Raw genomic sequence first — 15,330 nt, 5'->3', positions numbered from 1 at the left:
ATAACTCAGCACTTCTACTTGACAGCCCAAAACTACTATACCTGGAGCCTACAGCCCAGAACATGGTGGGTTAACAGCAAACCAGAGTGGTTGCAGCCAGGTGCAGTGGTCCAGGAGGTGACAAGTACCACGTAGGAAATACCATGGACTCCATTAGGTGTGGTCCAATCCACCACCATAGACTTTTAAAAGTCATAGTCTAGTTAGAGGGTTATCAAAACATATCACAGAATATTTTAATAATTATGCTTTCTTGGCAGCACACCAATAGGAAGAGGTCACAAGATACAATGCATCCCTGGGTTAAAGTAAACCACAACAGAGAAAGATCTCACAAATAAATTATTTATTATAATTAACAATTAAAATTAGGTCCAAATGATTTTATTCAAAACAAAACAAATAAAAATATTGAGATAGGTAATGCTAAGGGTTTCTTATGTGCCTGGAAATATGCAAAGTTTTAGTGTGCATTGGCACCTTTAAGATTCACAGCAGTCTATGAGGTAGGTGCTCTTATTACCCTCATTTTTCAGGGAAATCACTGAGACTTGACCAAGGCTAATAAGTAGGTCAGAATAGGAATCCAGGTTTGCCTGGCTTCAGAGCTTATTCTTTTTGTCACTAAACGATACTACTTTTGCAAGTAAATTTTTTCTTCTTATAAATAATGATGTTAAAAGCATCAACTTTTTAAAAATGAGAAGTGTGTTTTAATCAAATATTTATATGCTATAGGGAGCATTGTCATTTATTCTTATCAGATCTTTACCTAATATCTGTTTTTTAGCATAATAGGAGAAATTCTATTTTCAAAGACACATTGCATTAAAGTGATGAAAAGCAGGAGCTGCATGTTTGGTGATATTCTGATACTCTTAACACAGCTTGCTGTTAAAACCATTCATTGTCTTACCTTATATACTTCAGTTCTCAATTCTTTTAGAAACCCAGGTCCACCATTATGTATTTTTCCTTTGTAGAATTCCAATTTTGTATTGATTTGATCTAGAAAGAGTTTGAGAACAAGACTCGGTGTTTCATTGAAGACTTTCTTTTCTCAGAATTTGATCCACAGGAAATGAGTCTTTGTGGTAGACAAGCTTACAATATAGCAGATTGCTGCATTCCCTCATGGATGTCCATGGCTCTCCTTCCTGCCAGTGTTTTCTTGCTTGGGAGAGAAGATGTGCTTGGCTCCCCTCATGAATCTTCACGTCTGCAAACCAGTTATAGTAATCCTATTGCCTTTTCTCAGATATCCTCTTCCCAATCTCCCTTGCAGCCAGAGTGACTGTGGGATCTAATTTTGACTGATGAGATATATAGGGGAAGTTTGCTGGAGGGCTTTAGGAAATATTTTATTTTCAGATAAAGGGACAGACCCAGGAGAAAAAGCTTGCTAGAGCCATGTCTTTTCTCCCTTCTCCTTGCTTCTTGTGGAGAAGCAACTCCCATCTGTGGCCCTGAGGCAAGAATCTGAGGATGCCGGAGCAGAAAATGAGAAAGGCCATGGGACCTGGCATGCCACTGGGCAGTTGAGTGAAGCCTGCCACTGCCTACTTCCTGGCTTCTTACTAGGCAAGAAAACCAAACTCTTCGTTGTTTAAACCACTGTTAGCCAAGTTTTCTATTTCTTGGTATTAAAAGCCTCCCTAACTTTTATACATCACAAATGCATATTAAATTTATAAGACAAGCTACCCCAATGACACATGTCAATTCAGAGTTTACATGGTCAGTGCTGTCAAAGTGCTCTTGCATTGGTGATTTCTTCACATTCTTGGGTATGGCAGGCCACTTCTAAATACTCTTATATTGTTCCTATGTATCAAAATAAAATACACTGTAGAAGAAAGCCTACTTCTGGCATTGATATTTCCTTCAAGAATTACCTGTGAATATCTTAAGCCTCCTGAATTGGAAAAGGCTGACCCAACAAGTGCCTCTCTTCCTGCTAAAGTCCATGAATCTTAAAGCCATCCCCATGGCTACAGCTTAGAACCTGCACCAGCATATAGATATAAAGAGCAGCTGTGATGCTGGCATTTGGTAGAGTGCTTATTAAAGGAACCCAATATGTGCAGAATACTGTTCCTGAAGGCTGCACTTAAGGAATAAACTTGGAGCCATTGGGGATATAATGCCTATGATTTCTCACCAGCTGATTTAATTAAACCCATTATGACACCTCAGACTGGTGCTCCAGGCCCAGAATTGTGTGGTCCAAATAGGGAATGTGTGGGTGATTCAGACCTAGGGTGATGAAAGGACTAGGACACAGGCTGCTGCTTCATTCACCCCTGGGGAAGGCTTTCTGTGATCCTCAGTGAAGAAGGAATAGAAGTTACCCTCAGAACTAAATTACTTGTTACTTGCTATCAGACATAATCATTCTCAACCAACTCTTGAGGAAACTACACATAGTTCCTATTTCATAGTATGGGGTTAATAATTTTTAATTTTTTTTTTTTGCTTTTGTACATTTTCAAGTGAAAGAGCCCTTTCAGGATGATATCTGAAGTGGGTGGAACAAATTGATGATTTTCATAAAAATTCTAATCCCTAGAGTGGACCCCACTAGGTGAGCAGAAACCCTCCCTCCTCTTCCCATCTTGCTTAATGAGCTGCATGGGCTAATGTTTATAAACCACCTAACAGAGTCTGCTCAGAGCAAACACCCACAAATAACTTTTTCTTCCTGCCAGTACATAATTTTATCTCAGCACTGCTTATATTTTCCATGAATAATTGTCACTGTTATTAATGAGGGTAATAGTCACACCAGGTACATCTTCCATCAGATTGTATCTTAAAGTGGACAACACACTTTGAGACAATACCAAAATTCTTCCAACCAAGAAGAAAAATTTATGTCTTTTGACAAATGGCCAATATACTGGGGCTGTTTAACCTGGACTAACAACGTCTTAGATGACAAACATTTGATAGATGTCTTCAATTATAAAAAGGGCTGTCATGTTGAAAAGGCTTTGACTTGATCTGTCTAGGTGAAAATAGGAACAATGAGTAAAAGAACTATAGAAATGATTTTTTAATTGCTACCTGCCTTAGTAATGTGGCTCACAAGAAACCCTGGAAAACTTAAGGAAGTATTGACATTGTTGGTTTGAAAATTTAGGAGACATAATGAACGAGGGGAAATACTTTTCCTCCTTCCTCTTAGGTTCTGTGGCTTAGCCTAAGAATTAAAGTGGCAAAAGAAAGATTGACAGGAGAAACAGCATACAAATTTTATTTGATATTAATATTTTACACATACATGGAGGCTTTCATATGTAAGAAATGAAGATCCAAAGAAGCAGATAGGCCTGAGAGCTTTATACCACATTAACAAAGAATTATACATTTCAGAAGATGTGACAAGACAAAATAATAAGACAAGGAAAAAAGGGGGTTGGGCTGAAGCAGCAGATTATAGGAAGGTGGCTAGGAAATAAATGGGAAACTAATAGAAAATAAGGTTATTTCAGTAGGCTTTTTGTATGGATTCATCTGGGTGTTGACTCCCCATATCCAGTGATAAGAATGTTCTCCTCTTCCTGGTACAGGGAAAGCACCTTTCTCACAGGAAATTTGTGCCCTGCATTTAAACTAAAAGGAGTCCTACTGTTTGATCCAGCAACCTCACTACTAGGTATCTACCCAGAGGAAAATAAGTCATTATACAAAAAATATACTTGCACACACATGTTTATAGCAGCACAATTTGCAATTGCAAAAATAAGGAACCAGCCCAAATGCCCAACAATCAATGAGTGGATAAAGAAAATGTGATATTGGCTGGGTGCAGTGGCTCACACCTGTTATCCCAGCACTTTGGGAGGCTGAGGCAGGCAGATCACTTGAAGTCAGGAGTTTGAGACCAGCCTGGCCAACATGGTAGAACCCCATCTCTACTACAAACACAAAAACTAGCCAGGCGTGGTGGCGCATGCCTGTAATCCCAGCTACTCTGGAAGTTAAGGCATGAGAATCAATTGAACCCAGAAGGTGGAGGTTGCAGTGCCACTGCACTCCAGCCTGGGCAACAGAGTGAGACTCCATCTCAAAAAAAAAAAAAAAAGAAAGAAAATGTGAGATATATATATATATATATATATATATATATATATATATATATATATAGGTGATATATATATTTGTGGTATATATGTATACACACACAAACACCATGGAATACTACTCAGCCATAAAAAGGAATGAAATAATGGCATTTGCAGCAACCTGGATGGAATTGGAGACTATTATTCTAAGTGAAGTAACTCAATAATGGAAAACCAAACATCGTATATTCCCACTCCTATGTGGCAGCTAAGCTGTGAGAAGGCAAAGGCATAAGAATGATACATTGGACTTTGGGGACTCAGGAGAAATGATGGGGGGTGGCAAGGAATAAATGACTACACACTAGGTACACTGCTCAGGTGATGGGTGCACCAAAATCTCAGAAATCACCACTAAAGAGCTAATTCATGTAACCAAACACCACCTGTTCCCCAAAAACCTATTGAAATAAAAAAAATTAAAAATTAAAAATAAATTGAAAAGGGAAGGTCAGAGAGCTCTTTCTGCATCTGCTGTTACTCAATTGCCTTAAGCTCAAATGAATCAATATGGAAAAATGCCATATTTTGGAGTGGTATGTTATGATCCTCTACAATGGAAACCAGGTCATATCCTTGCTCTAGCCCATATCAGGTCAAGAAAAATTTCACCAAGATTTCACCTCCTTCCTCAATGTGACATGTGAGAAAAGGGATAGGGACATCTCTGATCCTTAATAGCCAAAGATTTGTAACACTACCAGCAGGCTCAGTGTTATGTGGTGAAGAAACAAACAAAAAAAAAATGTAAATGTTACATATGTTTGCACCGGTTCCTAGGAGGAGGAGTGTAATAGAAATAACAACGTTATTCTAAAGCAATTAGTTGAGAATAATAGAAAAAAAAAATCTAGAAAAGCCATTATGCAAATGTGAGGCTATTCACAGCAATTCAAAACCATCTGCTTGAAGAAATAATTTCAGCTGAGGGGATGTGAACATTTTCGACCTAGGTGAGTATTATCCCTCCTTGTCACTAATATCAAGTCTCTATGAATATTGATGATATTTTCCAACAGTCCCTCACATTTTCTCTCACTCTAGACATCATTGTTTTCTCTGCTTCACTGCTAGATGTTCTTCATCCTTGAAACCCCAACATCTCCTATATCCATCATCCTACAAACCCCCTTTTGGGCCTTGAGGAATAGTAATAGGTGCTTCACAATTATAGAAGTAGAGGCAGAACTTTTAGAAGGATGTTGTGTTGAAGGGGAAGGTGATCCCTCTTCCTGACCTCTGGCCCTAGTGTCCTCAGTTTAAAAACAGGACACCAGTTTTTCTTCCTTATTAGCAATATCTGAGTACAGCTTTGGTTACCTAAAAAGAAAAATAAAGCAAAACCTTTCTCTTAAGGGAAATTGAGGAATTCATTTAAAGCCATAATGAACGTAAACTCATACATAGAGTTCTTAAACATTCAATACAGAATAATGATAATACTCTCAGATAGCAATTTTTTATAATGGCTTTTTGAGGTATACTTTTCATACCATAAAATCACCAATTTTAAATGTACAATTTAATAATTTTCAGTAAGGTTACACTTTATTTAATTAATTTATTTATTTTTTATTTTGAGACAGAGTTTTGCTCTTGTTGCCCAGGCTGGAGTGCAATGGCACGATCTCAGCTCACTGCAACCTCCACCTCCTGGGTTCAAGTGATTCTCCTGCCTCAGCCCCCTGAGTAGCTGTGATTACAGACATGTGCCATTATGCTCAGCTAATTTTGTATTTTTAGTAGAGACGGGGGTTTCTCTATGTTGGTCAGGCAGGTCTCAAACTCCTGACCTCAGGTGATCTGCCCACCTCAGCCTCCCAAACTGCCAGGATTACAGGCGTGAACCACTGCGCCTGGCCACAGAACATTAATCTTTTTGTTGAGACTTATTATTGTGCAACCATCACCACCATCTGATCGTACATCATTTCCATCAGCCCCAAAAGAAATACCATGTTTATTTACTACCGCTCCCATTCCCACCCTCAGTCCTAGGCAAGCTCTAATCTACTCTCTGTTTCCACGGGTTTGACTTTTCTGGACATTTCATATAAATGGAATGATACAGCACCTCTGACTTCTCTCACTAAGCATAAAATTTTTGAAGATCATCCACATTGTATATCAGCTCTTCATTCCTTTTTATTGTCAAATAATATTCCATTGTATGGAGAAACCACATTTGTTTATCCATTCATTAGTTGATGGACATGTGGGCTGTTTCTGCTTTTTACCTATTGTGAATAATGCTGCTATGAACATTCATGGCAACAATTTTGAATATCAATATCTAAAATCTTATCCTATGTCTTCTTTCCAATGGGTAAAAATATTGTTACAAAGATATAGATTCTCCCATCCAAGTCTCACTATTTGACCCTACTGCCTTCTCCGTTTCTTCTTTCACTTCTGCCCTTGCCCATTCTTTGGCAACAGCATCCAGTACTAACCTGCTTGTTCATTCTCACAGGCCATATAGCATCCACCAACATCCCTAGGTAACATATCTGATTTCAGGCTGCATGCCCACCTTTAGAATGTTCTAGTTGACTTCCATTCTGTCCGAACATCTCCAGATGCCTCCCTCTGTCCCTGTCTTGTGAGGCATGGTATAAAGGTCTGCTTCCAGGACATATGGAGAAAAAATAAGTGTGTTGTTCTTACTGATTTTTAGTTGCATAAAGAAGATTACAGATGAGGGTAGCCATTAGGTAAGACCAACCACACCTCTTTTTAGCCAGCCAAGCAGCTTGGATTTACCCAGAACTGATGACTGAGAGCAGAAGATCCAATCCTAGTTTAGAAAGGGAAAACACCACTCATTTAAACTTGAGATACATTTAAAACTGAGCAATATTTCTATGAAAATAGTATAGAAATGTTCTTTTATTCAGATCTCAAAATATGGTGCATATGCGCACCTAGTATTTTCTCTAAAGCAAAGTAAAATTTCCATTTATTCTGATGAAGAACTTGTTCATAATAGCTAATTGGTAAACTTTATGACCTTGACACTTCAAGAACTGGATTGTAATAGCTAAAGGAAAAAATGTTTTTTATTATGTGGTTTGTATGTACACATATGTATACATGACAAGTATTAAAATTCCTCAAAATGAACACAATTACTGATTTTTTTTTTCTTAAGGAGGGATTCCTTAAAGTTCTCTAAACTGAACAATTGTTGAAGCCTATAACCTGAAGAATAGCTTTTCAGGCTTCCCTACTATGTGCGAAAGAAAGGGGTGAGACACATTTATAGAGAGAACTTTAAAAGTCAAGGCAAAGCCTTGTGCACCAGCCCCAAGCTTGGTCTGATCCCAGGACGTTTTCTCCCAGGTCATCCTTATCCCCTTCAGATTTCCATTTCCAGTAAAGTCAGTGGGCATGGTTCAGAAGGTGAACTTTCCAGCAACTCTCCAGAGTCCATTTCCTTTCATTATAAAGAGTGTGGTGTCCCCAAAACTGTTATTTCCTTAATTAGCTCATTTAAGGTTGATTATTAACAGAATCACTTTCTCCTTTCCAACATTTCTGGGGGTGGACATTTTGTGAGTGTTACCAAGGGAAGAAACAAAGTCTACTTTTTCCATCTCACCTGTCTCCCGACTCCAGCTTTCTGGCCAGAGAGATTTGTCCCTCCATCCGTAATCAAGGATGATCTTCAATCTGGATTCTAAACATATGTTGCTCAGGCTAAATGTACCCTCTGTGCAAAGATGCATCCAACATGCGTGTCTCTTAAAATGTCTTCCTCAGTAACTCTTTCAATGATTTGACCCATATATTAACCTGAACCCTTCCGCAGGATCTCATCCTCATGTAATGAGTTCTTTAAAATCTACTTTTGGATGCTATTAATATGTCCAGAGTTTTCTGCCTCAGTCTGAGTCAATTCCACCGTAATTCAGTCCAAATTGCACAGCTCTCAGAATGCACCCTACCTGTTTTGGTAGTTGTGGCTCATTAGGTTGTATGGATTAACTTAAAGGAATATAGAAATTATTGTCCCTTGTGACACGGGAGTCAGAAAAATTCCTTCTAAAAATATCTATGGGTGGGTGTGGTGGCCCACACCTGTAATCCCAGCACTTTGGGAGGCCAAGATGGGAGAACTGATGGAGTCCAAGAGTTTGAGAGCAGCCTGGGCAACATAGCAAGACCCTGCCTCTACAAAAAAATTTTAAAAACCAGCTGAGTATGGTGGTGCCTGCCTGTAGTCCTAGCTACTTGGGAGAGTGACTGGGGAGGATAGCTTGAGCCCAGGAGTTTGAGGCTGCAATGAGCTAAGAAGGTGCCACTGCACTGCTGCCTGGGCAACAGAGCGAGACCCTGTTTGTAAAACATATATATATTTATAATGTATTAAATTATTATATTTTTCCAAGCCTTTCACAGTTTCCCCTTCATCACATCACTGTTTACAATAACAGTGTTATTCTAAAGCAATTAGTCTGGGCAATACAAAAACAAACAAACTGAAAGAAAAAGGATGACATCACAAAAAAGCATGCCCAATTGTAATTGCTCAAAGCCCTCCTGCCATGAGAAATTAAAGTCAGACAAAGACGGAGGATGAAATATTTGAAAATGTCTTGCTTGGCTGAGCTACTCAACTTCCTTAAAAGGATTATTTGGCTTTTTATGATTATTAATGCTATTCCTCAACAGTTTTGGGTCCAGAGAAGAATATATATAATATGCCAATTGGAGCTGCCCTTTTAGTAGAATTGGTTCTCCTATGAACTAAATGTTTGCATTCCCCCAAATCCACATGTTGAAACCCTAATCGCCGAAGTGATGGTATTTGGAGACGTGAACTTTGGGATGTAATTAGGTCATGAGAGTGGAGCCCTCTGGAAGGAATTAGTGCCTTTATAAGGAGAGACACCATAGAGCTTGCTTCCTGTTTCTCTGTTCTCCACAAGATGAGGATACGAGAACACAGTCATCTGCAAATCATGAAGCAGTCACTCGTCATTCACTGTATCTGCTGTCACTTTGACCTTGGACTTCCCAGACTGTAAAACTATGAGAAATAAATATCTGCTGTTTCAGCCATCCAGTCTACAGTATTCTGTTGTAGCATCCTGAACTAAGACAAGGTCTTTGGGAGCTACATCAGTAGTGTGTAGTTAATTGAAGGAATTAATGAACTTCAAGCAGCCTCCACTTGAGAGGTTATGGAAGAGTCATGCTCAGTAAGCACAGCAGAGGGGGACTGTGTGGGAGCTAGCTAATGTTTAAGGTTTGTAAAAATCCCATGCTTCCATGAATCTCTCGTTAGCCTCAGAGGGTGAAAGAGAGACAGATATAAACAATCAATATTTTGATCCCACTTTCTCCTCACTCTCTAAGTTCTTCCGGGAACGTAATATGTTTTTCCTCAGTTTCATTGATTATACGATTCTCGTTCACCTAGGAAGTTTCACAGTTTATCAAAGGCTCTTGGCAATTCCCTTATAAATAAACTGCAATTCCAACAAAAAATATTGATGGAACAATTTCTCTCCAAATCCTCTGATGAGACTCTGATATAAACTCTGTGTTTTATTCTAGACTGCTTTTTATTGCCTAATGAATAGATTTTGCTTTGTGAAGACACAAACGGTCATGCTTTTATTTGATTTCAATAATTATGGGAAGGTTTCAGTTCTGGGCCAGGGAGTTTTACTATCCTCTGACTTAATCATGCTTCAGAAAAGGAGCTCTGTGGATTTATTTTGTAAGGCATTTTTAAAGCTTTCAGGCTATAGTCAATGAATGGCTAAAATCCAGAATACTGTAAACTCATCCTTTTTCCCATTCCATTGACCAAAGGGGTGTTTGAAGATTACCATCTGATTAACTGTCCCTACACTAAGAATGGGCTTTAGTGACAGGCAGGGTCTGTGGGACAGCATCATGCATCTGGCAGCCACTTTTAGGGAAGGATGTTAAAGAACCCCTGCTTTGTGTCTTTCTTAGTCATAATATGCCACATTTCCAGGCAAAGGAGATGAGTATCCTCTCTTCTAGGGATCTGTGAGGGGACCCCAGGGCCTCCCTTTGTCCTTTAGTGCTTGCTTCTCTGGGTCTCTTCAGACTCATTCCTGGGCTGGCTCAGGCCAGAGCTTGAACCCTGCTGAGAAAAGGCATTTTCAGTGAGCTTGTTTAGAATAGGCCAATGACTCTGTTTATTTTGCCTGAAGGGACTTGGGGAAGGGAACAGGGACATCCTAATACTTTTTAAAGATAAGTACTTGGTTTTTTGTTTTCCCAGGAGATCTGGCTAAAGAAAGCAGATTCATCTTAAAGCAAGAGCAATTTAGATAAGGAATGAGAAAGAACTTTTGGATGTGATATACTGGTCTACTTCCCCATGAAGTGGAGTTTTCCTAGGAAGAGCAGATAGTTCAGAGCTATCTGCAGGTGAAAAGATAAACTATATTACCATTCAAGTTTGCTGTTGGCTCTGTAATTTCTTTCTGGATATGGTTTCTATTTTTGCAGCAGCAGAAATATTTGATTTCAAAGACGGATAGGAAAACTATGCTTGGGTGAACCTCTGGGGCACAAATTATTAATCTGAGGTCCCTGGACTCTTCTGGTGTGCATCAGAGGTCTATGAACCTCCAGAAACTGTATGTGAAATTGTTGGGGGAAGAACATTCACAGCTGCCGCCAACCTCACAAGGAGCCTGTGATTAAAAAACAAACACAAAAAGAAAACAAGGAAAGAATTATTGTTCCAAGGGAAAAGTTCATTTAGTTAGGATGAGTACCTAACTCTCATCCTATTTCTTCCCAAGGCTTTGCAATGTGGTAGGAAGATGAGGAAGATGACTGAGAAGGGTGGTACAGAGTCCTCGTCACTGTTGGGGGGCTGAGCTACTGGGAGGCAAATGCAAGATGCCTCTAACCTCATTCATTCAGTCATTTGTTCAACAAATATTTATTGAGCACCTACCATATGCCAGGCACTAATCCAGGGTTTGCAGATACAGCAAGTAACAAAACAGATAAAGATTCCTGCTTTTATGAAACATTTATGGGGGAGCAGGTAATAAATAATAAACACAGCACAAGTATATTATACAGTAGTATAGTATAGAGTGGAGGAGCTGGATGGAATGCGAGCAGTTTGCACTGCCATGTAGGGTAAATCTCAAAGAGAAAGTATTATTGGCTGGGTGTGGTGGCTCACGCCTGTAATCCCAGCACTTTGGGAGGCCAAGGAGGGCAAATGGATCACCTGAGGTCAGGAGTTCAAGACCAGTCTGACCAACATGGAGAAACCCCGTCTCTACTAAAAATACAAAATTAGCTGGGTGTGGTGGTGCATGCCTGTAGTCCCAGCTACTTGGGAGGCTGAGGCAGGAGAATCGCTTGAACCCGGGAGGTGGAGGTTGCAGTGAGTAGAGATTGCGCCATTCCACTCCAGCCTGGGCAACAAGAGTGAAACTCCGTCTCAAAAACAAACAAACAAACAACAACAACAAAAAACAAAGAGAGAAAGTGTTATTTGATCAAAAACTTGAAGGAGGTAAGGCATTAGCCTTGAAGATGTCTTGTATCTGGGGGAAGAGCATCCCCACAGAAGGAACAGGCAGCTTCCTCCTAAGACTGGCAGGCTCTGGAATATTTGATGAATGGCAAAGAGGCCCATGGGGTTGCAGCAGAGTAAACAAGAGGGAGAGTAAGTAGAAGAAGAGGTTACTCTGGGAGGGGGAGGCAGGCCAGGTAGGGCCTGAGGGTCTGTTTTAAGAACTTTGGCTTTAGTCTGAGTGAAATGGACATCCATTTTAGGGTTTTGAGGAGAGAAGGTACATGATCTGACTTACACTTCAATAGGATTGATTTGGCTGCTGCCTTAAGGATAGACCGCAGGGGGAAGAGTAGAAAGAGGAAGATCAGTAAGAAGTGATGCAGGTGAGAGACAATAATGGCTTGGAGCATGGTGGCAGCAGTGGACGTGGTGAGACGTGGCAGGATTCTGGATGTATTCTGAAGGGAGAGCCAACATGGGATTTCCTTATGGGATGGGTGTGGGGCATGCATCAACACTCATCAGCTTCTCTTCTTCCATGTCTCCCCGTCACTGGGTGCAGAATAGACGCTATCTCAGCCCTCTCTCTCTCCCGGTCTGGATCTGTGCTGTCCAGTACAGTAGCTACCACCACATGTGGCTGTATGGAGTACTTGAACGTGGCTAGTCTGAACTGAGATGTTTTTTAAGTATAAAATACACACATTTGTACCCCCAAAAGGAATGTAAAATATTTTATTGTTAATTTTAAAAATATTGATTACATGTTGACATGATAATATTTTGTATATATTAGATTAGATAAAATATATTATTAAAGTATGTTTTATATCTATCTTTTTACTTTTTGATATGGCTAATAGGAAATCTAAAATTACACACATAACTCACATTATATTTTATATTTCAATCGGACAGCACTGGTCTAGAAGATATTTGAGAAACCAATGGTCACATTTGAATTAAGGGTTCCCCTGGGCTTATTCTTTCAAGACTGGAGAGGCAGACTTGAAACTCCTACTCAAGAATGATAAAGAGCCATAAACTTCCAAAATATGTGTTCTTCAGAGCCTCGTATGCTGCTTCCTTTGAAAGAAATGAGCCATTTGCTCATGGGCAGAAACTCTGAGGTTGGCCCATTCAGGCCTCAACAACCAATGGCTGGACATGGCTTGTAAGAGGCCTCTGTTCCAGGCAGCCAGAGATTGATTTTCCTCCATCATCAGCAAAAACACACTTTTAAGACCCTCAGCAGCGTTCCTTAGGTGCAACGTTATGACCTCCAACTTGAAATATCAGTTTATATTGACCTAGTGGCTTCATGTGAACGTCAACCAGAAGGGCTGGGTCGTATCTGAGCATCTCTGTTGAAAATGTACGCATGCTGGAGCTGTGCATGTCTAAATTCCTTCCCCCACTTACTTTGCTGCTTACAGAGGCCTTGCATATACACTCTTCAGTCAATGGCAAATGTCTATTTTATAGAGAAAGTAATAATACTACAACTAGTGAAAATGGTTTTAGACCCATTAAGTCAGAACCTCTGAGGAGGGGACTGGGGACTCACAGGTCTGTGAAGTTCCCCAGGTGGCTGTCATACTCCTTGAAGTTAGAGAATTGCCCTAGGGAAAGAGCAGCTGGGTTCTGGCTAGCAGTTCCCTTTTTCCAATCAAGAGTCTGAAGCTTAGCAGCCTTATTTCTTTCAGACTTAGTCTAACGTGTCCTAAATTACTACACACATATGTGTGCGTGCCTGTGTGTGTGTGTGTGTGTGTGTGTGTGTGTGTGTGTGTGTGTGTGTGGCCTTCCTCCTCAGTCTATACATAATGTAAGACTCAGTAAAAAAAAATCACCATCCTATTCCCTCTCAAATTACTGATTCTATGATTCCCAAATCTGACTTCAGCCTTGAGACAGCAATAGAGGAAAGAGCTTGAAGATTCTTTTAGTAAAGTCAAGATAAGGTTAAAAATACATGTGCATGTGTTTTTCCCTGTGTGTGTGTGTATGCTGAGAGAGAGAGAGAGACAGCGAGAGATCTAACAATAGAAGATCAATATCAATGACCATAACAACAAAAACCTCAACCTATTTTCCTTGCCTGGAAGGAAAATTCCATCCTGAGTCACAGGCAGGCAGCTCTGGGCAGCTCCCACCTCGCAAGCTCAGACTCTTCCGGCTTCTCCTCCTTGATTGGCTGCCTGGAGCTGCTGAGGGTGCAGGGTGATCTGTTTTGCTGTTCTTTTAGGGCATCCCTTTTAAAGCTCTTGTCATCTTCTGCACTCCTTCCCCTCCCCACAAGTGCTGCAATTCTTTCCAATTGTTTGTCTCTGTAGGCCAAAACATCTTTGGGGGATAGCAAAAATGTCCCCTCTCTGAGAGTGGGCACAGGAAATTTAATCCCTGATCCATTGTCCTGTTTAGCAGCGAGAGCCATGGACCACAGCCAGTTCAACACAACAAAATGTTAAGGCGTGTGTTTCCCTTGGCCATGCGCAAACAATTCCCCATCGCTCCACCATTCTCCTGCTCTGTTTCCTTTAGATTGTAGAGTCTTTTGGGGAGATGTAACTTTACCTTTCTCGGATGCAGTTGACCAAAGGAGCCACATTCCCAAAATTGGTTTGTTTACCTGGATTGCATTTTTTAAGAAACAATGTAATACACAGGCTGCCATGAATGCCTTTTTAGCTCACAGTGGGCCTGAATTGGAATACTGTTCTAATTGCAGTTTTAGTTCTGTCTACTGAAAATAATGTTTCTATGTGGTCTGAATGTGACCCGAGAACAGGAGCACGTCTCCCAGAGCCCTATAAGCAGGCAAGGTTCTCCTACTGGAGGTGAGATGGATGGGATGGGTGAAGGTCAGGAGTGTGTGGGGAGTGGAGGGTATGATGTTCTGGCTCAGGTGGGGAAGAGAGCCAAGAAAATTGTTCCTGAGCTCCCCTAACTCAACTGTTCTTGTGTTATGTAAGAAAAGATAGCAACCTGGAAGTATTTTCAATGGGTGGGACAAAGGACAGAGAGAGAGGACTTCAGCATGCTGAATAGACCCAAGTCATTCACAAGATGAGGGTTTGTGGATGGGACATGGCCCACATTTTATTTCTTTCCGTGGTAGCCTTTCCATCAACTCTCTCCAGACCGATACATGAAGCATTTCATTGAGATTATCCTGCTTTTTAATATTTCTGACAGGTGTCCTGCGGGTCCTTCTGGAGTGGCAATCTGTCCCTTTCTTCTGTTATGCAAATGTGCTCACCCTATTTTAGTTGTCAGGGAGAGGATCAGAGATGAAAGATGTCCCTGCTAACCAAGCTCTGCTGTCACTGGTGGATTAATAATAGTGTGAAGCATCTAAAGGGACAGACAGGCTTCAGAGCTTGCTACTGATTACAAGTGATGCTGCTTCTTTCATGCTTTTTCTTACACCCTTTGGTGTTTGCATCGTCTTTCTCAAAGAGCCTCTGTTGCTGAGGCTTAGATAGTGTTCATTTGTATTTCTGAGCTCTCTGACTTTTAATATTTGACCTTTGCTGAGACAGGAAGCATTTAAGAAAGCTGGATTGTCAGAAGGAGAGGATGGATGGTGTGAAGGTTGGAGTCAGTACAAAGTGGCTTATTACCCACCGCATCTGTATTGGGTTATCTTTTAAAGAAGATACCAAATTT

Source organism: Pongo pygmaeus, chromosome 4, assembly GCF_028885625.2.
Source record: "Pongo pygmaeus isolate AG05252 chromosome 4, NHGRI_mPonPyg2-v2.0_pri, whole genome shotgun sequence".
In the NCBI taxonomy this organism is placed as follows: domain Eukaryota; kingdom Metazoa; phylum Chordata; class Mammalia; order Primates; family Hominidae; genus Pongo; species Pongo pygmaeus.
This window is presented reverse-complemented; position numbering follows the sequence as displayed.